Raw genomic sequence first — 26,132 nt, forward strand, 5'->3', positions numbered from 1 at the left:
TAGAAGCAGAGCCCCATGGCTCAGAGTGGTAAGCTGCAGTTCTGCAGTCCAAGCTCTGCTCACGACCTGAGTTCGATCCCAGCAAAAGCTGGTTCAGGTAGCCGGCTCAAGGTTGACTCAGCCTTCCATCCTTCCGAGGTCAGTAAAATGAGTCCCCAGCTTGCTGGGGGAAAGTGCAGATGACTGGGGAAGGCAATGGCAAACCACCCTGTAACAAAAAGTCTGCTGTGAAAACGTCGTGATGCGACATCACCCCAGAGTCAGAAACGACTGGTTCTTGCACAGGGGACTATCTTTAACTTTATTTCTTGAAAATGCCCCTGGAAAACCTAGTCTCAAATATCGTTTCCTGAGTAGGAGATTCTCCACCAACTAAGGACTTTATAAGAAGGGATCAGTAGCTCAGTGGTAGAGCATCTGCTCAGCATGCAGAAGGTCCCAGGTTCAGTCCCTGGCATCCCCAGTTAAAAGGATCTAGGCATGAGGTGATGGGAAAGACCTCAGTCTGAGACTGTGAAGAGTCATGAAGTGGGGCTGTAGCTCAGTGGTAGAGCATCTGCTTGGCATGCAGAAGGTCCCAGGTTCAATCCCTGGCATCCCCAGTTAAAAGGATCCAGGCATGAGGTGATGGGAAAGACCTCAGTTTGAGACTGTGAAGAGTCATGAAGTGGGGCTGTAGCTCAGTGGTAGAGCATCTGCTTGGCATGCAGAAGGTCCGGTTCAATCCCCAGCATCCCCAGTTAAAAGGACCCAGGCATGAGATGATGGGAAAGACCTCAGTTTGAGACTGGGAAGAGTCATGAAGTGGGGCTGTAGCTCAGTGGTAGAGCATCTGTTTGGCATGCAGAAGGTCCGGTTCAATCCCCGGCATCCCCAGTTAAAAGGATCTAAGCATAAGATGATGAGAAAGACCTCAGCCTGAGACTTGAAGAGTCATGAAGTAGGGCTGTAGCTCAGTGGTAGAGCATCTGCTTGGCATGCAGAAGGTCCAATTCAATCCCCGGCATCCCCAGTTAAAAGGATCTAGGCATGAGGTGATGGGAAAGACCTCAGTCTGAGACTGTGAAGAGTCTTGAAGTGGGGCTGTAGCTCAGTGGTAGAGCATCTGCTTGGCATGCAGAAGGTCCCATGTTCAACTCCCAGCATCCCCAGTTAAAAGGATCTAAGCATAAGATGATGAGAAAGACCTCAGCCTGAGACTTGAAGAGTCATGAAGTAGGGCTGTAGCTCAGTGGTAGAGCATCTGCTTGGCATGCAGAAGGTCCAATTCAATCCCCGGCATCCCCAGTTAAAAGGATCTAGGCATGAGGTGATGGGAAAGACCTCAGTCTGAGACTGTGAAGAGTCTTGAAGTGGGGCTGTAGCTCAGTGGTAGAGCATCTGCTTGGCATGCAGAAGGTCCCAGGTTCAACTCCCAGCATCCCCAGTTAAAAGGATCTAAGCATAAGATGATGAGAAAGACCTCAGCCTGAGACTTGAAGAGTCATGAAGTAGGGCTGTAGCTCAGTGGTAGAGCATCTGCTTGGCATGCAGAAGGTCCAATTCAATCCCCGGCATCCCCAGTTAAAAGGATCTAGGCATGAGGTGATGGGAAAGACCTCAGTCTGAGACTGTGAAGAGTCTTGAAGTGGGGCTGTAGCTCAGTGGTAGAGCATCTGCTTGGCATGCAGAAGGTCCCAGGTTCAACTCCCAGCATCCCCAGTTAAAAGGATCTAAGCATAAGATGATGAGAAAGACCTCAGCCTGAGACTTGAAGAGTCATTTAGTGGGGTTGTAGCTCAGTGGTAGAACATCTGCTTGGCATGCAGGAGGTCCCAGGTTCAATCCCTGGCATCTCCAGCTAAAAGGATCAGGTAGTAGGTAATGTGAAAGATCCTTCTCCGACTGAGACCCTTGGAGAGCGGCTGCCAGCCTGAGTAGACAATACGGACTTTGATTGACCAAGGATCTGATTTGGCAGAAGGAAGCGGAGCTCCACGTGTTCATGGGACACAGAAGCATCTTCAGGTCGCTTTGTAATCATATTCACCAGCAAAGGTTCCACGACGATACTTTGATTCCCACTGAACGCTTGACACACCGACACTGTGACTATTACGCGAGCCGTCTCTGCTCTAGCCTGCTTTGGTTTCCCCTGATGCACGCAACGTGCCGAAGCAATGTCGTTTCTGGAATCTTCTCTCAATGCGTACCCTTTCGAGAGGAAGAGCGGGCAAGGCAAGGAACCGGGAGAGAACAGATTGCGAAAAACATTAAAGCGAGTCGTAAAATCTATATATTCATCAGAAGCAGGAAACCAGCCAAGGAAGAGAAATGGATTGTTAGAGCATAAAGATCTGAAAGGAGTACTGAAGGAGAAAAAAAGCATGCAGAGAAATCGAATAAATTGGTTGCATCTATTTTCAGGGCAGGCGCTGGAGAGATATAGATAGATAGACAGATGATAGATAGCAACAGAAATATAGACAGGGCTTTTTTTGTAGCAGGAACTCCTTTGCATATTAGGCCATGCACCCCTGATGTAGCCAATCCTCCAAGAGCTTACAGTAGAAGAAGAAGATGATATTGGATTTATATCCCACCCTCCACTCCGAATCTCAAGAGTCTCAGAGCGGCTCACAATCTCCTTTATCTTCTCCTCCACCCCAAAAAACAGACACCCTGTGAGGTGGGTGGAGCAGAGAGGGCTCTCACAGCAACTGCCCTTTCGAGGACAACCTCTGCCAGAGCTATGGCTGACCCGAGGCCATTCCAGCAGGTGCAAGTGGAGGAGGGGGGAATCAAACCTGGTTCTCCCAGATAAGAGTCCGCACACTTAACTACTACACCAAACTGGCTCTCTGTAAGACCCTGGTCTCTGTAGACCCTGTAAGAAGAGCCCAGTAAGCTCTTGGATGATTGGCTACATCAGGGAGATGTAGCCTAATATGCAAAGGAGTTCCTGTTACAAAAAAACCCCTGTATACATAAACCTGAAACCACTTGAAGAACTAAGGCAAGCTGTATTTAAATTTAGGGGGTTTTTTTTAAGTATATGTCCTGCCTTTCAGCCAGTTGGTTTGCAAGATGGCTTACGAACAAAAATCAATTTAAAACAATCGCTGCAGTAAAGCCGAATCACCGCTAAATAAAGCAAGAGCTAAAAACAGACCGGCATTACCAACCTCCGAGCAAAATGCTGCCAAGACTGTGGGTAAACAGAGAAGGCTTTAATGAGCAACTAAACAGAAGCAAAGCTGATGCCTGATTACTGTAGCTGGAAGGGAATTTCAGCACAGGGCATTAAAAAATATTGGTTTTTACTGTTGACTGTTTTTATGATGTAACCCACCCCTGAGCCTGTTCTACGGGAAGGGCGGGCTAAAATTAGAATAACATAAAGAAACAAATAAAAACATGGGGGTGCCACCAAAGAGAAGTCTCTGTCCCGCATCCGAAGGCCAGGGTGTCTCTAGAGCAGGAGTTCACTGGGAGTCCATAAGAACTAGGCTGGTTAGTACACGTGCAGACGATCAGAGCCCTATTTACAGTTCAAACTGTGTCAACTAGCTTCAGGCTAGCCTGTTTTTGTCAGATCTTGGAAGCTAAGCAGGGTCGGCCCTTGCTAGTCAGGGGTGGGGAACGTGTTTTCTGCCAAGGGCCATTTGGATATTTATAACATCATTCATGGGCCATACAAAATTATCAACTTAAAAAACAGTGCTCCGCCGTGGGAGAACGATTCAGGCTGGACAAATCAATGCAAATAATTGTTTTTCTATTTGAAGTCATGTGGGGAGAGCCTAATTTGACACACACACACGTAGCCTGCTGCCCTAGGCAGATGTCTAGATCCAGGGCTTTTTTTTGGTAGAAAAAGCCCAGCAGGAACTCATTAGCATACCAGACCACATTCCCTAATATTAGCATATTAGGGCACACACTCATTAGCCTATGAGGCCACACCATCTGGGATAATCACGTGCAAAGCGAACTGGTGGTAGCTGACTCCCAGCTCCCCTGCCACCCCTCCCTCCCTCTTAATCACTGTTTTATTCAAGGTATGAGTTTTCATGTGAAGGCAGAATTCTTCAGCTTGTACCTTGAATAAAACTCTGTTGGTCTTCAAGGTGCCACCGGATTCTAACTTTGACCTGTTGTTTCAGACCAACACGGCTGCCCACCTGGATCTAAAGACATATCAGGAGTGTCAAACATGTGGCCCGGGGGCTGAATCAGGCCCCAGAGGGCTCCTATTAGGCCCCCCCCCCGAGCAACTGACTGTCATCTGCTTCCTTCTTCCTCTCTCTCTTGCTTCCTTTTGCATCACAGCTGGCTTTGCCAGGCTTGCTCAATCGCACAAGAGCTTGCTTTGCCAGGCTTGCTCAATCGCACAGGAGCTACAGAGCAAAGCCTCTGTTCTTTCTACTGGGGAGGAAGGAGGAGAGGGAGAGAGCGAGAGCTTGCTTTGGCAGGCTTTCTCAATTGCACAGCAAAGCTACTGAGCCAACCCTCTCTTCCTTCTATTGGTTGAAACGCCTCCCTCTCCTGGTCCCAGGGGAAGGAAGGAAAGAGCCAGAGCTTCCTTTGCCCAGTTCCCTGAATTGCACAGGAGAGATACAAAGAAAGCACCTTTAAAACCAACAACTGTTCATGTTTTAAGTTTTAAAAAAACCTGTGTTTGTCTGTGTCCTCTATAAAGTTTATATCTGTGCTACCCGGCATTATATTTTATGACACACACGGCCCGACCCACCAAGGTTTCATTGATGTCAGATCCGGCCCTCATAATCAATGAGTTTGATACCCCTGGATAAATAGTAAGCCACCAGGCTACATCACATGAACAGATATGAAACTGCCTTACAGAGGTTGTTTTGAAAAAAAAAATAGGTGGTGGAGCTCATTAGCATAACTCATTAGCATATGCCATGCTCCCCCCCCCCGCCAAAAGCAACCCAATGTAAGAAAGGAGAGCCCTGGGCAAGTGAGGCCTCCTCGGGCTGGCTAGAGATCCAGCCAGCCCAAGCAGGCCTTGCTCACCTAGGGCTCACCTTAGCCGCTGGCCACCCCCCAGTCAAAAGGCCAGCAAGCCACCCGCTGCCCAAAATCACATCAGAAGTGACGAAAGGGTGGCGTGGGCTTCTCCAGGGGTTAATGAGGGCTGCCGGGGGCGTGGCAAAGCTCTTGGAGGCTGGCTGCCCGCTCTCCTAATCCAGGGATTGTTATGCAACTGCACCAACTGTTCAATAGACAGAGTAGGTGGGGAGGAAGAGGGGAAGCATCAGAAAGGTTCAGGAGCTGCACTCGTGTGAGCTCCTGCTAAATCTGAGGCCTGCTGTCTTATATAGTATCGGGCCATCGGGCTATCAGGGGTCAGTATTGTCTACTCAGATCAGCAATGGTTCTCCAGGATCTCAGACAGGGATCTTTCACATCACCTCCGACTTGATCCTTTTAAATGGAGATGCCAGGGACTGAACTCGGCTTCTCCGGCATGCCACGCTGATGCTCTACCACTGAGCCCTCCCCTGAAAGGTGGGCAGGAAGAAGAGACTCAGATAAAAGCCTGAGTAATTTTTTTTAAAGTATATTATCTTAGAGGGTACAATCCAAATAGCAGGTGCTGGATGCAAACCTGCTCCCTCAGGGACAGGGTGACCCTATCCAGAATAATAATAATAATAAGACTGTGGATTTATACCCCACCCCTTCTCTCTGAATCGGAGTCTCAGAGCAGCTCACAATCTCCTTTATCTCCTCCCCCCCCAAAACAGACACCCTGTGAGGTGGGTGGGGCTGAGAGAGCTCTCTCCCAGAAACTGCCCTTCCAAGGACAGAGTCTCAGAGCGGGCTACAATCTCCTTTCCCTTCCTCCCCCGCAACAGACACCCTGTGAGATGGGTGGGGCTGAGAGAGTTCTCACAGCAGCTGCCCTTTCAAGGACAACCTCTGCAACAGCTATGGCTGACCCAAGGCTATTCCAGCAGCTGCCACGTAAACATCATGTGACGTCACCCCATGGGGCGGTAACAACTCGGTGCTTACACAGGAGATTACCTTTACCTTTTTATTACTGTCTTTATCATTACACTGATACTATTTTCTGCTGGAGTTTTTTTTTTGCTTTCTTTTTCTGCTTTATGATCAAATGTTTGCTGTTTTTGGATTATGGATTTGCTCTGTTTTGTTGTGTGTGTTTTTTAAAATTCCGTGAGTGGTTTTCAGTATTTTTTTTTATTTATTTATCTAGGATTTATATCCCGCCCTTCCCACTAGGTGGCTCAGGGCGGCTTACAGCATGTAAAACTAACATAAAGTATAAAATTAAGCATTAGAATTAACATTACATAATTTATAATTAAAAATCTAAACATTTGTTATATACATAAAACATTGAAATCATTCAGCGGTCTCAAGCTACACTCAATTCAAATTCGATGTTCCGTGTTCAGTGTTCAGTACTCAGTGCCGGTTAGTTGTGGGCCAGCCGGAAGAGGGCTGTCTTACAGGCCCTGCGGAATTGGGTAAGGTCCCGCAGGGCCCTTACCTCTTCCGGCAGCTGGTTCCACCAGGATGGGGCCATTACGGAGAAGGCCTTGTCCCTTGTAGCTTTCAAGTGGGCTTCCTTTGGCCCGGGGACAACTAGGAGGTTTTGAGTTCCCGATCTCAGTGCTCGCTGGGGAACGTATGGGAAGAGACGGTCCCTCAGGTAGGCAGGTCCTAGGCCATATAGGGTAGAGTTTCAGCCAGTAGAGTTTCAGCCAGTTTGGTTTGTTCATAGGGCCGCCATAAGCTGCAAGCAACTTGATGTTACTCAGCACACTCCACACACAGTTTGGTGTAGTGGTGAAGTGCGCGGACTCTTATCTGGGAGAACCGGGTTTGATTCCCCACTCCTCCGCTTGCAGCTGCTGGAATGGCCTTGGGTCAGCCATAGCTCTGGCAGAGGTTGTCCTTGAAAGGGCAGCTGCTGTGAGAGTCCTCTCAGCCCCACCTACCTCACAGGGTATTTGTTGTAGGGGAAGAAGATAAAGGAGATTGTGAGCCGCTCTGACTCTGAGATTCGAAGTGGAGGAAAGGAAAGGAAAGGTCCACTGTGCAAGCACCAGTCATTACGGCAACTGTGGGCTTGTGCTTTTGAATGGGAGCGACCGAACCTGCAGAAGTGGGGGGTTGCAGAGCACCAGACGTTGTAGAAGGGGGCATGGGCATTAAAGTCCCCATTGCAGATGCGTCTGAGGCAGATCTGTTTCTCAGGTTCCTGTTGTTCCGGTTGCGCTGGCTCAGAGGAACGGATCTGGAAGCCAAGCTGGATTCTGTTGAAGAATGAGTCAAGGGGTGCAGGAAAGCCACCAACTCTGGGGTGATGTTGCTTTCACATTTTCACGGCAGACTTTTTACAGGGTGGTTTGCCATTGCCTTCCCCAGTCTTTTACACTTCCCCCCCAGCAAGTTGGGTACTCATTTTACCGTCCTCGGAAGGATGGAAGGCTGAGTCAACCTTGGGCGGGCTACCTGAACCAGCTTTTGCTGGGATAGAACTCAGATCGTGAGCAGAGAGTTCAGATCACAGCACTGCAGTACTGCTGCTTTACCACTCTGCGCCACGGGGCCTATTCGGAGTGGAGGGCAGGATATAAATCCAATATCGTCATCTTCTCAGTACAAATAATAGAATCGCAAATGGAGACGGCAACCCAGGGAAAGGCTGCCGCTGTACAAGATCCCATCCGAACGACAACTGAGCAACCACGCACTGGCTACCGGCATCAGCGCTGAACCGCTCAACAGGGTGACATCACTGGAAATGTGCTCCAGTCTGCTGTGGATTCTGCTGCCAAAACGTTAGCACATGCCTAAACATCACATGCTGATCTGTGCCGGACTGCTCAGTCCGGGCTTAGTCAGAATGTGTCACATTCTCATTTTCGAAAGATGCTAACATTAATTTAGTCATTTGCCAATTGTTTATGTTGCATTTATATCTTGCTCGTCTTCCAAGATTCTTTTTTTTGGGGGGGGGGCAGGCACAGGGGGAGAGGTAACAAAACCTCAGCAGCCCTGTGGGCAGCATATTGTGTGGGAGAACCAGGTTTGATTCCCCCACTCCTCCACTTGCACCTACTGGAATGGCCTTGGGTCAGCCATAGCTCTCGCAGGAGTTCTCCTTGAAAGGGCAGCTGCTGTGAGAGCCCTCTCCAGCCCCAACCACCTCACAGGGTGTCTGTTGTGGGGGAAGAAGATAAAGGAGATTGTGAGCCACTCTGAGACTCTGAGATTATTCGGAGTGGAGGGCAGGATATAAATCCAGTATCATCATCATCATCATCTACATACAGAGAAGAAGAAGAAGATATTGTATTTATATACTCCCCTATACTCTGAATCTCAGAATCTCAAAGTGGTCACTATCTTCTTTATCTTCCCCTCCCTACCACAAACACCCTGTGAGGTGGGTGGGGCTAAGAGAGCTCTCCCAGAAACTGCCCTTTCAAGGACAACTCCTGCGAGATCCATGGCTGACCCAAGGCCATTCTAGCAGCTGCCAATGGAGGAATGGCGAATCAAACCATGTTCTCCCAGATGAGAGTCCACGCACTTAACCATTACACCAAACTGGCTAGTGTGGTGTGGTGGTTAAGAGTGTTGGACTAGGATTTGGGGAGACCCTAGTGCAAATCCCTAAGTGCCGTGGCAGCTGGCTGGGTTCTCAGCCTAACAAACCTGACAGAGTTGGTGTGAGGATAAAATGCAGGAGAGGCACTTTAATCTATCTATCTATCTATCTATCTATCTATCTATCTATCTATCTATCTATCTATCTATCTATCTATCTATCTATCTATCTATCTATCTATCTATCTATCTATCTATCTATCTCCATCCGTCCATCTTATATTCCACCCCTGCTCAAAGCTATACCATGACACTGTATATGCTAAGAAACTATACTGTGCTTTACAAAGTAGTGAGACTCTATTACACACACGGTGCAAAACCTCAACTACACAACTGTGTAACAAACATCCTAAGCTGCTGCTGGCATTCTAATCCATACACAGAGTCCTCCACAGAAGCAGAAAGCTGGAGAACTCAGCATTGGTAATGAGACAGGAAACCGAGGTCTGGATTCAGTCCAGGTGGATGCATTTCTTGTTTTTCATTATCCGTTGCAATTCAGCAATTTTCTCATCTCCCTTTGAAATTCCTTTGTAAGAGAACTGCTGCTTTTAGGTCAGCAGTCGAATACCCTAAAAAGTTAAAATGTCCCCCCACTGGTATTTGAAACGGAAACATTTTATCATATCATATATATATATTAATTGCTCACAGACCATTTGGTCATAAGCAAATAGCAATGAAATAGGAAATTCATCAATAATATAGATTTTACAAAATAAACGTTTAAAATCAGCAAAGTGCACAACATAAAACAGCATTTCCCATTTTCTTCAAGTCCTCCTCTTGTCTCTTAAATCTAAACACTCCCAGAAGAAATTTTACAACTGAAACTGTGATGGTTAGATCAAAGCCACCAATCAAAAGCGGGAGCTTATTTGCCACCGGCAGATCAATATCAGAAATCAATGGGTCGATAAACTGCTTTCTTAAGTAGTTATACCTTCGGCAAATAAAAAACACATGTTCTACAGCTTCAACAGATCCACAGCCGCATAATCTCTCAGAATACGGCTTTCTCATGTAGCGCCCACTAAGAACAACAGTAGGGAGCATATTAAATCTGGCTAAAAAGAGGGCTCTTCTGTAGGCTGGGATGGTCAGAAAATCTATATAGGGACAATCGGACTTGGAATATGAAAAACCAGAGAAGGCAGGAGAGCACATGTAATGATGACTGCAACATTTTAACCAGTTTGGTGTAGTGGTTAAGTGTGCAGGCTCTTATCTGAGAGAACCAGGTTTGATTCCCCACTCCTCCACTTGTAGCTGCTGGAATGGCCTTGGGTCAGGCATAGCTCTCACAGAGATTGTCCTTGAAAGGGCAGCTTCCGGGAGAGCTCTCTCAGCCCCACCCACCTCACAGGATGTCCATTGTAGGGGAGGAAGATAAAGGAGATTGTAAGCTGCTCGGAGACTCTGAGATTCGAAGTGTAGGGCAGAATATAAATCCAGTATCTTATTCTTCTTAACCTTGCAGGAAATTCAGTTGCTGACCTAAAAGTAGCAGTTCTCATACAAAGGAATTTCAAAGGGAGATGAGAATGAGAAACTGCTGAATTGCAAATGAAAACGAAGCTCGGGACAATCCATCATCCTGGACTGAATCAAGACTTAGGCTTCCTGTCTCATGACTGATGCTGATTCTCCACACCTACTACCCCTCCACATATCACATCTAATCTGATCACACCTGCTGTCATTTGCCTGCTAATGTGGCCTGGGGGCTGAATCAGGTCCCTGGAGAGCTCCTATCAGCCCCCCCAAGCAACTGGCTGCCATCTGCTTCCTTCTCCCTCTCTCTTGCTTCCTGTTGCATAACTCTTTGCCAGGTTAGCTCAATCACATAGAAGCTACAGAGCAAAGTCTCTATTTTCTCCATTGGCTGAGACTCCTCCCTTGGGGAGGAAGGCAGAGCTTGCTTTGCCAGGCTCTCTCAATCACACAGCGGAGCTACTGAGCCAAGCCTCTCATCCATCTATTGGCTGAGGTTCCTGGTCCCTGGGGAAGGAAGGAAAGAGCCGGAGTTTCCTTTGCCCATTTCCCTGGATCCCATGGGAGAGACACAAAGAAAGCACCTTTGAGACCAATGAGTGCTACTGTTTTAAGCATGTTCTATTAAAAAAAACAAAATATTTAATTGTGTTTGTCTGTGTCCTTTATGAAGTTTATATCTCTGCTACCCTAATCTTAAAATAGATACACACATGGCCCACCCCGACATGGCCTGGCCTGACAAAGTCTCATTTATGTCAGATCTGGCCTTCGTAACCAATGAGTTCCACACCCCTGGTCTAAGGTGTTCCTGGACTCTTAATTCGTATAATCATACAAAGGAATTTCAAAGGGAGATGAGAATGAGACACTGCTGAATTGCAAATGAAAACGAAGCTCAGGACAATCCATCATCCTGGACTAAATCAAGACTTAGGCTTCCTGTCTCATGACTGATGCTGATTCTCCTCACCTACTACCCCTCCACATATCACGTCTAATCCGATCACACCTGCTACTGTCATTTGCCTGCTAATGTCTTTTGGCATCTGAAACCACTCCACTTTCCAATATCTGGCTATATCTAAAGAAGTGAGCAATGACTACGGAAAGCTCAGACCCTGCCACAAATCTTGTTAGTCTAAGATAGGGGTGTCAAACATGTGGCCCGGGGGGCCAAATCAGGTCCCTGGAGAGCCTACCCCTCTTGATCAATCTCCACGAGGTTCTTGTGAGAAAATAATCAGTAAGAGAGAACCAGGGGTGTTGAACTCATTTGTTATAAGGGCCAGATCTGACATAAAGGAGACCTTGTCGGGCCAGACCATGTCGGGTTGTGCCGAGCCATGTGTACCGATTTAAGATTAGGTAGCGGAGATATAAATTTTTATAAAGAACACAGACAAACACAAATATATAATTTTAAAAAACTTAAAACATGCTTAAAGTGCTAGCGCTCATTGGTCTTAAGGATGCTTTCTTTGTATTTCTCCCATGGGATCCAGGGAACTAGGCAAAAGCAGCTCTGGCTCTTTCCTTCTTTCCCCAGGGGACTGGCCGGGGGGAGCCTCAGCCAACAGAGGAAGAGATGCTTGGCTCAGTAGCTCTACTGTGCAGTTGAGAGAGCCTGGCAAAGCAAGGTACTCCTCCCCAAGGGAGGAGCCTCAGCCAATGGAGAAAATAGAGGTTTTGCTCTGTAGCTCCTGTGCGATTGAACAAGCCTGGCAAAGCAAGCTGCGATGCAGAAGGAAGCAAGAGAGAGGGAGAAGGAAGCAGATGACAGCCAGTTGCTTGGCGGTCTGATAGGAGCCCTCCGGGAGCCTGATTCGGCCCCCGAACTGCATGTCCGACACCCCTGAATTATGCCAAAGGTACTTAGAAGAAGGGTTGGTTAAAAGATACCATACAGATCATCCTCCAGCCTCCCCTATCTTGCTTGGTCGTTTCGAGGATTAAAAAGGGAGGGAAGAATTATGTATGCCATCCCACACTTCTTAGAGGAAACGTGTAACATAAATACGACAGATGCGATGCAACTTTGTTTGGAATCAACATTTCCCTCCTTTCTGCTCTTAGTTTACCAACATATTTTTACAACTGCAGACCGCGTGCTCATTTAAAAATAAATAAATAAATAAATCGGTCCTCATGCTGCAATTGTCCTGCCGGAGCTCAACCAATGCTGAGGATTGATTCCTTCTCTGCTCGTTCCTATTGAAATGTGCGCTGCAACCTTTCAATCCATTTTTTAAGCAGTATTCGCCATCGATTACCAAGAGGGTGGCAGAGGAGGAAATCCATAGGGGAAAACGACACCACATTTCTCCTCCCTTCCCAGGCACAGAGCAGGATGAGTTGAAGAAAACACCCCTTTTTTTAAAAAAAGAAAACCTCGGCAAATTCAGTTGCTCAATTTAGCAATTCTGACTTTCCCTCCCCTTTTGCTACTAACAGAAGCAACATTTTAAGGCACAGTGCGATTTTAAAAAAAAACCTCGCACAGCAGATGCAATCCGGTATCTCCCAACGTGGCACCGCTGTGCATGTCAACATAGACCTTTTCTAGATCTTCTCCTCCAAACACGACAGCAAAACCCAATTAGGTTATAGATCGGCTTTGCAAACTACCAGGCGGCTTTCTGGTATCACATTGTGCAGAGAATCAGCTTCTATGCAATAATAAGAAAAAAATACTGATATCCTTGACATCTCAAGATGTTTGCAAACACGCCCAAGTTTCCAGCCAGAGAGACGATGGTTTATCTCCTCTTTTCTAAAAATAATACCTGATTTAATTAAGGACTGGCAGATCGCATTGGTTATTAAAACGGCGATGCATCCTGTTTGGGCATGACGAAATTACATCCGAACAAATACATGCGCGCACACCGCCCAGGCCCTTTCTATCAGCTTGAACGCAGCCCCAACTCCTGGTAGACCCCTACAAAGAGCGTTCACAATCCTGGTGGTGCGCTCACAGCCAAAGATGCCATTTTGCCCAAACCCTAAGGAGCCGTTTGGAAAGGAAACAGGGAATCAGAACCAAGGTTACAAAATTCACACGAGCACAGTGTCACGTTCTGTGCCTCCTCTCTGGACCCAAACAAAGAACGGTCCCTATGAGCTCTTAAAAGTCTGCATAAAATGGCTGAAAAGCCACTCCAAGAAAGAAGGTAATCGGCCACACCCAACCGGACAGGGTTCAAAATAAACGTCTTAGGACGGAAGGACTGCCTCTATTGTTTGGCCATCTGTTTGTCCAACAGATGATCCAAAATCACAGATTTTTTTGTGTGTGTTTGTTTGGGAGGGAAACAGTCATTTGTTTCTAGGCGACGGCTTCAGCAACATGCTCGGAACGAGAAAAACCCCAGTCGTTGGCAACTGGCAGAGACAAAGTTAACGGGGATGGAAGGGAGGGCACCGATAACGTGCCAGGGGCAAAAGACCAGGAGCGTCTGCCTGACGGGTGGCAACAGGGCTTTGTGTTCGCAACAGATGGACCAGCCGCGATGGGTGTGTCGCTTTGCCAAAAGGGATGCTTCCAAAGCTTCCTCCAAAACGCAAAAAAAAAACCCAAAACCCACGAGCCCCCAAATGGAGACAGGAGGCCAGTACTTAAAGATCTACCTCCCAAGCCCTCGGATGGATGATGCACCCACGGCGGTCCTTCAAGATCACCAAAGGGCTGCTGGGGAGTGGAAAGTCGCCAGATGCTCAAAGGAAGAGGAAAACGAAATGTTACGTTTCCCCCAGAATGGCACATTGGGGAGGGAGGAAAGGCACGCCTGGGCTTCGAAGAGGACCCATTCGGACGAATAACGTGTAGGATTTGTTAAAAAACCCGCAAAGATGCCAGAGGTGGCTGGACAATACGGATGAAAAACAGACCCATGCTCTCTTTAATCCTCTCCCCTCCCCAACGCAATCCTTTTTTTCCCCCTTTCCCCCCTAGGCATGCGAAACCGGAGAGAACAAATACCCTGGCCTTTCCAATTGCTCCAGAAGCATTCCATCTTCGTGGAATCGGCGCTGGCTTGCATCTCGCTAAGGGGAAGAGGAAAGGAACGGGGCTCTGCTGGCTCTCCTCCGGTCTGTTGCTAGCGCTGGAGCATTCCAAAGCAGGAGTCGGTGAGCGGTGGGTACCACGCTGCCTGCCGCCTTCTCTCTCCCTCTTCCCCCCTCCCCTTTGCACTGGCTACAGAGAGAGAGATGCTGTTAAAGCGGGAGTGGGGGGGGGAGGCAGGGCAGATTGCAAGAGCTGCGGTTTCCACTGCAGCAAATCAGCAGAAGGATGCTGCGCGATGGCCCCCCGGGGGACCGGTCCTTTTATTATAGAAAAAGGAGAGATGCTGTGGTCCAGTTGCAAACAATAATGGTGGGGGTGTGGAAAAGGAAAGCTCCGGCTCTCTGAAGCTCTCAAAACGGTTAACTAAACCAGACAGGCTAAGGAACAAAAACAAATTGGGTGTGGATGGAAGGGCGGGGGGTGGGGGGAGGAGAAGGGGGGGGAAATAGGGAGGGCTGGAGGGGTGGGGGAGAAGGGTGCGGTTTCTCCTATGTGTTTACTAAGCGGCCGCCGTTCCTTTTCGAGAAATTTCTTGACAGCTTTTCAGAAAGCCAGTGTTTTTTTGTTTGCAAAGGCTGCTGGTTCCCCCCCCCCCCTGTTTTCCCCTCACGTCTGCAGATGAAGATGGAGGTGGGTGGGGAGGGGGGGGGTGAAGAGAGAGGCAGGGATAGAAGGCCGCGGAAACAAGGGGAGGCTGATTTCGCCCCAGGTTGGGAGCTATGCTGATCCAGACACACCAGAGAATCTGGCTAGTGTAGCTTCGCTCTGAACGCACAGACTTCTTCTACACACACACATAGGTGTGTGAAATGTAATCCAGAAATATCTCTGAAATTAGCAAAACCGGCTACAAGCATACCCAGCTTCAAGAGGGGTTTGGATAAAAATATGGAGCAAAGGGCCATCAGTGGCTATTAGCCACAGCATATTATTGGAACTGTCTGGGGCAGTGATGCTCTGTATTCTTCGTGCTTGGGGAGGGGGGCAAAGTGGAAGGGCTTCTAGCCCCACTTGTGAACCTCCTGTTTTTTGGCCACTGTGTGACACAGACTGTTGGACTGGGTGGGCCATTGGCCTGATCCAACATGGCTTCTCTTATGTTCCTATATTCTTATGATATGATGGGGAAAGGGGTCCTTTTCCAGATTATTTTGCTCGTGGTATTTTTGGACCGGGCGCATCTAATTCTAGTTTATCGGTTTGGCATTAATAAGCACCAATTATTTTTTTCTGTCTGATATTAGCATGGAACAATCTATTTGCAAACTCTCCATTTTGGCTTTGCGTGTTTGTTAATCTTGCATATGATTTCTGAAATAAAATTATTCTGAACTAAAAAAGAAAAGAAGAACTGCAGATTTATACCCCGCCCTTCTCTCTGAATCAGAGACTTAGAGCGGCTTACAATCTCCCATATCTTCTCCCCCCACAACAGACACCCTGTGAGGTGGGTGGGCCTGAGAGGGCTCTCACAGCAGCTGCCCTTTCATGGACAACCTCTGCCAGAGCTATGGCTGACGCAAGGTCATTCCAGCAGCTGCAAGTGAAGGAGTGGGGAATCAAACCCGGTTCTCCCAGATAAGAGCCCACACACTGAACCACTACACCAAACTGGCCAGGTGTGCCTTTCTTTACTCCCCAGTGTGCCATTCTGTGGGGAAAAGAGATGCCGGAGCTCATTAGCACCACTCATTTGTGTAGCTCCTTTGCTTGGGCCACATACCCCTGACATCACCGGAAGGTGTACTAAATGATATCAGCTCAGCATCTACCTTAAAATGCTTCCTGAATTATAACTGTCATAATCAAACCTTCTTCCCATCATACTTTTAAAATCACTTTTCTCCTCTGTGGCCACGATGGCACGATGAAGATTTCCAGCTCTCTGCTTTATATGTTTGGGTTATTTTCCCTTTTTTGTGGGGGAAAATATTTGAAGGTTTGTCAGATCTTAGAGTTCAGCAAAATTCTCACAGGGGTTGGTTTGAACAATGGAGTTCAGAAGCAATTTTTTTTGAGGGGGGGGGGAGGATAAGAAAGAAAGAGCAAAATAAAATTTGGGAAGGGACCCTGGCTCAGTGGCAGAGCATCTGCTTGGTAAGCAGAAGGTCCCAGGTTCAGTCCCCGGCATCTCCAACTAAAAAGGGTCCGGGCAAGTAGGCGTGAAAAACTTCAGCTTGAGACCCTGGAGAGCCGCTGCCAGTCTGAGTAGACAATACTGACTTAGATAGGGGGAGGGATGGTGGCTCAGTGGTAGAGCACCTGCTTGGTAAGCAGAAGGTCCCAGGTTCAGTTCCTAGCATCTCCAACTAAAAAAAGGGTCTGGGCAAGTAGGCATGAAAAACCTCAGCTTGAGACCCTGCAGAGCCGCTGCCAGTCTGAATCACCCCTCTGCCAGCCACACTTTCTCACCCCTAACCCACCTCACAGGCTTGTTGTGAGATCAAATGAGGAAGGGCAAACTTTTGTATGCCACTCACAGCTCCTTGGTGGGACAAAATGCACAAGGTCGACGGTGCTCAATTTTTTTAGCAATGGAGGGACATGTGTCATGGAACCAGGCCTCGAATTCAGCGGGAGCTCACGGGAGCACAGCTCCTGAACCTTTCTGAGAGTTCCACCTCCTCCTTCCCACCTACCTTGTCCATTGAATAGTAGGTGCAGCTGCATAACAATCCCTGGATGAGCTCCACCATCTATTTTTCTCCAAAATGACCCCTGCATACAACAAAACTAAATAATTGTGCACCAAGAAATCATGGCAACCCCAGGGTTTTCCAGGTAAATAACGAGCAGGGGTGGTTTGCCATTGCCTGCCTCTGCTTTACTGAAGAGGGGCCGCGGCTCAATGGTAGAACATCCGCTTTGTATGCAGCAGGTCTCAGGTTCAATCCCCGGCATCTCCAGTTAAAAGAGCAAGTAGTTGGTGATGAGAAAGACCTCACCTTAATACCCTGGAGAGCTGCTGCCAGTCAGAGTGGACAATTCTATCCTTGATAGACCAGCGGTCTGATTCAGTATAAGGCAGATTCATGTGTTTATGACTTCCTTGGTGGTCTCCCATCCAAGTACTAACTGTGACTTTAGCTTAGCTTCCAAGCTTCCACAAGATCAAGTTAGGGCTAATACTCCCTCTAAGCTGTGGAGTCCTGTGAGCAACAATTCTACTTTGTGAGCCAGTTTGGTGTAGTGGTTAAGTGTCCAACACTTTGGTGTAGTGGTTAAGTGTCCATCCAGTCCAACACTCTGTGTCACACATAAGAACATAAGAGAAGCCATGTTGGATCAGGCCAGTGGCCCATCCAGTCTAACACTCTGTGTCACACATAAGAACATAAGAGAAGCCATGTTGGATCAGGCCAGTGGCCCATCCAGTCCAACACTCTGTGTCACACAGTGGACAAAAAAACAACAACAGGTGCCATCAGAAGGTCCATCACTGGGTCCAGGACACTAGAAGCCCTCCCACTATTGCCCCCAAAGCACCCAGAATACAGAGCATCACTGCCCCAGACAGAGAGTTCCAACAATACGCTGTGGCTAATAGCCACTGATGGACCTCTGCTCCCCTCTTGAAGCTGTCCCATACGTTGAAGGTAGACTCCACAGCAGCAGCAGAAGACCGTAGATTTATACTCCCCCCCCTTCTCTCTGAATTAGCGTCTCAGAGCGGCTTACAATCTCCTTTATCTTCGCCCCCCACAACAGAACCCTGTGAGGTGGGTGGGGCAGAGAGGGCTCCGACAGAAGCTGCCCTTTCAAGGGCAACTCCTACGAGAGCTATGGCTGACCCAAGGCCATTCCAGCAGCTGCAGGTGTAGGAGTGGGGAACCAAGCGCAGTTCTCCCAGATAAGAGTCCGCACACTTAACCACCACACCAAACTGGCTCTCATACCCCACTAACTATGAAAACAGGCAACAAGATGTGTTCAAATGATTTTATGGGCTTGTGTTATCTAAAGGGAGAGCGTTTCACGTCCAAAATAGAAAAGGATCTGGCTAGTAATGAATGAATTCAGAAGGACAGGTTTTCAGTCGCTTGGCTTTTAAAACGAGGAGCAGATTTGTTACACGGATAACCCCCCCCCCTCAAAATTCTATTTTGGCATGAAAATAACAGGCAGGTTTTCCCAAATGGCAGATTAATTTAGAAATGGCTTGTTCCTTCTGCGTCTCGTATGGCTGGTTTTGTTTTTCAGAGCACGGCGCTCAAAATAAAAATGGCAATTAAAGTCTGGGCTGCGTGTTCCTATTTCACACGAGTCCATTAATATCCTCTAAAAATGGGCCTTCAAGCGGGCAGCCACAACAGAGGGAGGGTTTGGCAAAATCAGGGGTACCCTCCACATTTGTAGGGGCAAAATCTTACCTTTGGGGGAAAAGACAAATTTGGGGATGGCTCCCCTCCAGCAATCTAACCTGCAATGTTTGCGTATGTGCAAATGTCGGGGGTGGGGGGGAGAAATAAATCACCGGTGTTTGAACAGCATTTGGGTTGCCATAACAACCCCGAAAGGGAGCAAAAATTAGAAGTGACCAGACAGCCCGGAGAACGAGGAGGAGAATACGGAAAGCTGGAGCCGGCAGATAGGGAAGACAAGAAGGGGAGATGGGTAGAAGAGGAATTTCCCCTGCTCCATGAGTCCGGGCAAGTGAGCCCCGTAGCTAGGGAGCCACAGGGGGAGGGGGGCCCTTTGAATCGTGCAGGAGGCTGGTGACTGCTCCCGCCACCCCTCCTGCAGAATTTAGACCCCACCGATCAGCTGATTTCTGGGCCCTATAATATAAATGGTATGGGAGGGGCAGCAGCTGGTCCAGGAACCCCCTCCCATGTGATTTAAATCACACAGGACGGAGGCAGAAGCCTGGGGGTGAGCCCCCTCAAAAAAAAAAACTGTCAGGGGGCCAGACCCTGTGGGCCCCTAGTTAGCTACGGGCCTGGGCAAGTCCCCCTCATTTAAGATATCCATGATCACACATGAAGCTGCACCGAATCAGACATCGATCCATCAATCTCGGTATTGTTTATTCAGACTGGCGGCGGCTCCCCAGGGTCTCACACAGAGGTCTTTCTCATCACCTCCTGCCAGAGCCTTCTCACAGGAGATGCTGGGAATTGAATCATAGAATCCTAGAGTTGGAAGGGACCCCCAGGGTCATCGAGTCCGACCCCCTGCACAATGCAGGAAACTCACAGATACCTCCCCCTAAGTTCACAGGATCAGCATTGCTGTCAGATGGCCATCTAGCCTCTGTTTAAAAAACTCCGAGGAAGGAGAGCCCACCACCTCCCGAGGAAGGGGAGGGACGGTGTCTCAGTGGTAGAGCATCTGCTTGGTAAGCAGAAGGTCCCAGGTTCAATCCCCGGCATCTCCAACTAAAAATGGTCCAGGCAAGTAGGCGTGAAAAACCTCAGCTTGACACCCTGGAGAGCCGCTGCCAGTCTGAGTAGACAATACTGACTTTGATGGACCCAGGGTCTGATTCAGTAGAAGGCAGCTTCACACTGTATGTTCATATGTTCAAGCCTGTTCCACTGAGGAGCCACTCAGTCAAGAAGTTCTTTCTAATATTGAGCCAGAAACTCTTCTGATTTAATTTCAACTCGTTGGTTCTGGTCCTACCTTCTGGGGTCACAGAAAACAATTCCACCCCATCCTCCATAGGACAGCCCTTCAAGTACTTGAAGATGGTGATCATATCACCTCTCAGCCGCCTCCTCTCCAGGCTAAACATGCCCAGCTCCTTCAACCTTTCTTCATTGGACTTGGTCTCCAGACCCCTCACCATCTTCGTCGCCCTCCTTTGGACCCATTCCAGCTTGTCTATATCCTTCTTAAAATGTGGTGCCCAAAATTGAACCCAAGACTCCAGGTGAGTATTGAACCTGGGACCTTCTGCATGCCAAGCATATATTCTACCACTGAGCCACAGTCCCTCTCCTGTGGCTACAGAACAGCTCTGGCGCACTTTCAGACATTCTGAAATCTCTTTGATGGTTTTGAAACCCATGTTTTTTGCTATCTGGAAAATCAATTCTAGGCAGCTAATAGAGCCTTGGCTCAGATATTCCCACAATTGATTCACAAATGCATTGTCCTTCATAGCCTCACCTGGAGAAGACACCTGTGCCAAGCAAAACTTCAAAGGCACTAAGGTAGGAGGCAGCCAGTCCTAATGTCCCTTCATGCTCCACCCAGCTTCTATCCGCTTTCTTTTCCATTTTTATTTTGTGGCTAATACCCACTCAAGGACCTCTGCTCTTATGAACATGAGAGACGCCATGTTGGATCAGGCCAATGGCCCATCCAGTCCAACACTCTGTGTCACACATAAGAACGTAAGAGAAGCCATGTTGGATCAGGCCAATGGCCCATCCAGTCCAACACTCTGTGTCACACATAAGAACATAAGAGAAGCCATGTTGGATCAGGCCAATGGCCCATCCAGTCCAACACTCTGTTACACAGTGGCCAAAACCCAGGCACCATCAGGAGGTCCACCAGCAGGGCCAGAACTCCAGAAGCTCTCCCACTGTTGCCCCTCCTCCCCCCACAAGCACCAAGAATACAGAGCATCTCTGCCCCAAACAGAATGTTCCATTTACACCTTGTGGCTAAGTATCACTGTTGGACCTCTGCTCCATATGTTTATCCAACCCCCTCTTGAAGTGTGTCTGTGCTTGTAGTTGCCACCACCTCCTGCAGCAGTGAATTCCACATGTGAATTGCCAGTATCAACTGGTGCCTGGCATGCTCTTAGCAATTACGGCATCCAGGGCAAAAGCAAGATCCTGGACACTCCCCACTCCCCAAGCTGGCTACCTGCACCATTAATGGAGAGCAGGGCGCTTTTTTTTGTAGCAGGAATCCCTTTGCATATTAGGCTACACCCCCTTGTTGTAGCCAATCCTCCTGGAGCTTACAGCAGGCCCTGAAGAGGCCTGTAAACTCCAGGAGGATTGGCTACATCAGGAGGGTGTAGCCTAATATGCAAAAGATGGAAGAATGGAAGAATTCTGACTCAAAACACTGAAAAGGAAAGGAAGAGGCAGAAGGCAACAAAGAATTCAGCTCTGAAGGTAACAAGGGCTTTTTTGTAGCAGGAACTCCTTTGCATATTAGGCCACACACCCCTGAAGTAGCCAATCCCCCAAGAGCTTACTGAAGGCTCTGTAATAAAAGCCCTGTAAGCTCTTGGAGGATTGGCTACATCAGGGGTGTCTGGCCTAATAGGCAAAGGAGCTCCTGCTAGAATTCCTTCCAGGGCTCTCAGTACAGGGCCTACTGGAAGCTCCAGGAGGATTGGCTGCATCAGGGGTGTGTGGCCTAATATGCAAAGGAGCTCCTGCTAGAATTCCTTACAGGCCTCTAAGTACAGGGCCTACTGGAAGCTCCAGGAGGATTGGCTACATCAGGGGGTGCGGCCTAATAGGCAAAGGAGGTCCTGCTAGAATTCCTTACAGGGCTCTAAGTAAAGGGCCTACTGGAAGCTCCAGGAGGATTGGCTACATCAAGGGGTGTGGCCTAATATGCAAAGGAGGTCCTGCTAGAATTCCTTACAGGGCTCTCAGTACAGGGCCTACTGGAAGCTCCAGGAGGATTGGCTATATCAGGGGTGTGTGGCCTAATATGCAAAGGAGTTCTTGCTACAAAAAAAGCCCTGAGGGTATCTATCTAGCTACATGTACTGAATTTATTCTATTATATGGGATTATCTGTTGCAGGGGGGATAGGGTTGCTAACTGGGTTGGAGATTTGAAGGTGGTGTAGGGTTCCCAGTCTCTATGTAGTAACAGACTAAAGAGAGAATCACAGAACAACGGACACTGAAAATTATAGGAAGGAGGAAGAGAAAGAATGAGGAGGAGGGAGGAGGAGAAGGAGAAGATGATGATGATATTGGATTTATATCCTGCCCTCCACTCCGAATCTGAGTCTCAGAGCAGCTCACAATCTCCTTTATCTTACTGCCCCACAACAGACACCCTGTGAGGTGGGTGGGGCTAAGAGAGCTCTGACAAAAGCTGCCCTTTCAAGGATAACCTCTGCCCAAGGCCATTCCAGCAGCTGCAATTGGAGGAGTGGGGAATCAAACCCGGTTCCCCCAGATAAGAGTCCACGCACTTAACCACTACACCAATCTGGCTTTCATGTTATCAGTAACAAAAACGATCTCTGCAAATCTTACCATATATGTCTAATGTGTTTATAAACCTATCCCATAAAGTGCTCACACAAAAATACAATTCATTAAACTTCTGCAGTACCAATTTCAAAGAATTTCCCAATCGTTATCTCGACTTGAAAAGTCTCACAAAGTTTATCAATCTAAAAAGCGGAGTAGACTCTAAAGAAGTCTGCTTTGAAGGGTGGATTATACCCCACTGGAAGGGGAGCATTAAACACCACTGAGGTCTCTCACCACCCTTAAATGTCTGAATTTCTTCACCCAAAATTGGCAATCCTAGGTTCAGAGAGGAAGCCAGGAAGGGAAAGGAATAGACGGAATCTTTGAACTCCCAGTTGATGACCACGAATCTCTGATGTAAAGTTGGTCGCTTTCAATAAAAGCTTTCTAGCTTTGACCCTGCGAAGTGATTTCTGAAGGGGTACCCACAAACAGCTGAGAGCAATAAATCTGCACAAAGAGTTCTGTAGACCCTTGCTGTCTTTTGTCCTCTGTGTGCAAAATTAGCTTCTTTTTATTCACGGAGACTGCAGTATGCCCAGGGCTACCCAGGGAGCGTACAGTAGAACAGGATCTTGGAATTGGCTCTCTTGAGTATGTGTCTAAACATCTCACCGTTCAGCTCAGCCATTCAAGATACACGTGGCAGCTCCACAAAGAGTGCAGAGAGTCAGTTTGTGTAGTGGTTAAGTGTGCGGACTCTTATATGGGAGAACCGGGTTCGATTCCCCACTCCTACCGGTAATACGCCCTTGGAAGGATTTGAGTGTGCTTGGATGTGCTCTTGAATAATTTTCTACTGTAAGACTTTTGGAAGAACTTCAATTTCCCCTCTTTGACCAAGGGATGTGAAACGGCGCGGCGAGTGTCAGTCGGCTTCGGGCTCCGTTGGAAGTGGACCTGTGGAGTCTTCTTTAAATGGACTTTCAACCATTTTTATGCAAGCACTTTTTTTGCACTTAGCACTTTATTGTGAGAAGAAGAAGATGAAGAAGATATTGGATTTATATCCCGCCCTCCACTCCGAAGAGTCTCAGAGCGGCTCACAGTCTCCTTTACCTTCCTCCCCCACAACAGACACCCTGTGAGGTGGGTGGGGCTGAGAGAGCTCTCACAGAAGCTGCCCTTTCAAGGACAACCTCTGCCAGAGCTATGGCTGACCCAAGGCCATGCTAGCAGGTGCAAGTGGAGGAGTGGAGAATCAAACCCGGTTCTCCCAGATAAGAGTCCGCACACTTAACCACTTAATTGTACTTCTCTTGAGAATATATGTGCTCAGCTGCTTTGAATGGCTTTATACGGCTTTGTACAAATTACTGACCTTGTTATGAGATTGTATTAATGAATTGTGATAATATCACCACGTTGAAAGGTTTTTGGACTAATTTGCTGATAGTGACTTTAATTGTTTTTGTAATTTCATCACGGTGTTTTTTTCTGGTTCCCACCTGGAGATTGGCGTCCCTGTCAAGTCTGCTGTAGTTTAGAAATGCATCTTTGGTTCGGGAAAAGGATCCTGGGTAAAAACCACACTGTATACCAATGCTGCTAGCTTGATCGCTCCTTGTCCTCCCCCCTCCCTTCCCCTTGTTATGTAGCACTGCTTTGAAATGGGAATATGGGAACAAGATAGTAATGCCTTCTCAGGAGGATGCAGGTGGATTGGTGCCAAGAAGACGGCCAAGGCCGGCCAGGCCTGAGAACGAAATAGTAACAGCAATGTGTGAATGTGCCCTGCATAGAGTACCCCTCCCTCAAGAATTCCTTTGATGTATACCTTAAATGCTTGCCCTGATTATGTACTCGCCAGTCTTTCAATTTAACTCTATAGTCTAACAACATGTTACAATAAACTAGAAACTTTTATCAAAAAGGTCTTGTTATTGAAACATCAGACTTGACAGTCCCTACCTGGCGATCTCCTATATATGGGTTCTTTGGGTGGGCTCTAGGGCATTAAACCCCATGGAGGTCCCTTCCCTCCCCATATTCACCCCCAAATATCCAGAAACTTCTCAATCCCAAATCAGCAGCCCTGGCCTAGGATCAAGGCCTGTATATGAATTGCTGCCATAGAATCTGGTTCTGGCGTTTGTTGATCTCCCAGCTTTATATTCCTCTCCCCTCTCCGAAATCGGCCAGCAGACGCTAACTGCATAAAACAAAACCATTCAAAAACAGCAATTAAGATAATTCTTCCAAATTCAGCATCGGCGATTAAAACCCATTCTCAGCATTTTGAAAGAGCGACCAGCAAAACCCAGCAGGATAGCTCAGCGCAAGAAGACGGCCATAAAAGCAACTGGCATAATTGGCAGGCGGACAGCAGGGCAAGGAACTAAATTAAGCTATAAACGCTCCCTTGGTATTGGTCACTTAGCAATTATGACCGTTTGGCAATTCTGTTAAAATCCAGGCTCAGGGCTTTTTTTTTTTTTGTAGCAGGAGCTCCTTTGCATATTAGGCCACACACCCCTGGTGTAGCCAATCCTTCTGGAGCTTCCAGTAGGCCCTGGACGAAGAGCCCTGTAAGGAATTCTAGCAGGACCTCCTTTGCATATTAGGCCCCACCCCCCTGATGCAGCCAATCCTCCTGGAGCTTCCAGTAGGCCCTGTACTGAGAGCCCTGTAAGGAATTCTAGCAGGACCTCCTTTGCATATTAGGCCACACCCACCCCTGATGTAGCCAATCCTCCTGGAGCTTACAGTAGATCCTGCAAGAAAAGCCCTGTAAGCGCTTGGAGGATTGGCTACATCAGGGGTGTGTGGCCTAATATGCAAAGGAGCTCCTGCTACAAAAAACCCCCTGAGACTCACTGATGGTAACTTTGCGAACAGAATTATCTGCAGCCCCTCTGGGATTTAGGGTTGCCAACTTCCAGGTAGCACCTGGAGAGCTCCCACTTTTACAATTGATAGATAGACAGACAGACAGATTTATATCCTGCCCTTCACTCTGAATCTCACTGTCTCAGAGCAGTCACAATCTCCTTTACCTCCCCCCGCTCACAACAGACACACTGTGAGGCGGCTGGGACTGAGAGAGCTCTCACAGCAGCTGCCCTTTCCAGCAGGTGCAAGTGGAGGAGTGGGGAATCAAACTCGGTTCTCCCAGATAAGAGTCTGAAGACTTCACCACTACACCAAACTGATCATCAGACGACGAAGAGCAGTTCCTCTGGAGAAAATGGCTGCTTTGGAGCATGGACCTTGTGGCATTATACTCTGCTGGGGCCGCTTCCCTCCTCCCTCCCCAAGCTCCACCTCCAAAATATCCAGGAACCTTCCAACCCAGAGCTGGCAATCCTACTTGGATTCTTCAGGAGTCTAAAAAAGGAGCCAACCACCCTCTCCTCCCAGGGGTGGCAAAAACGGCCATCAAATCAGAACACACTTATGACAACCCCATAGGGCAGGGGTGGCCAACGGTAGCTCTCTTTTGTTTTCTGCCCACAACTTCCATCAGCCCCAGCCAGCATGGCCAATGGCTGGGGCTGATGGGAGTTGTAGGCAAAAAAACATCTGGAGAGCTACCGTTGGCCACCCCTGACATAGGGTTTTTATGTAGGGCTGCCATCTCTAAGTTGGGAAATACTTGATATTTTGTGCGCAGAGCTCAAGGAAGGCAGAGTTAGGGAGTGGGGGGGGAGAGCCAGTGTGGTGTAGTGGTTAAGTGTGCGGACTCTTACCTGGGAGAACCGGGTTTGATTTCCCACT

The 26,132-nt window shown here is 48.0% G+C and overlaps 1 protein-coding gene and 1 non-coding gene across 2 annotated transcripts in view; one reads left to right on the forward strand and one right to left on the reverse strand.

Moving 5' to 3' along the window:
• The window catches only part of RTN1 (reticulon 1), a 248,090-nt gene that overhangs the window by 46,628 nt on the left and 175,330 nt on the right, over positions 1–26,132 (reverse strand). The window lies entirely within an intron of this gene.
• TRNAA-GGC (transfer RNA alanine (anticodon GGC)) lies at positions 531–602 on the forward strand. Its single transcript has one exon. It is a non-coding gene; the product is annotated as a tRNA-Ala (tRNA).

The sequence above is a fragment of the Heteronotia binoei genome, chromosome 21 (genome assembly GCF_032191835.1).
Source record: "Heteronotia binoei isolate CCM8104 ecotype False Entrance Well chromosome 21, APGP_CSIRO_Hbin_v1, whole genome shotgun sequence".
In the NCBI taxonomy this organism is placed as follows: Eukaryota; Metazoa; Chordata; class Lepidosauria; order Squamata; family Gekkonidae; genus Heteronotia; species Heteronotia binoei.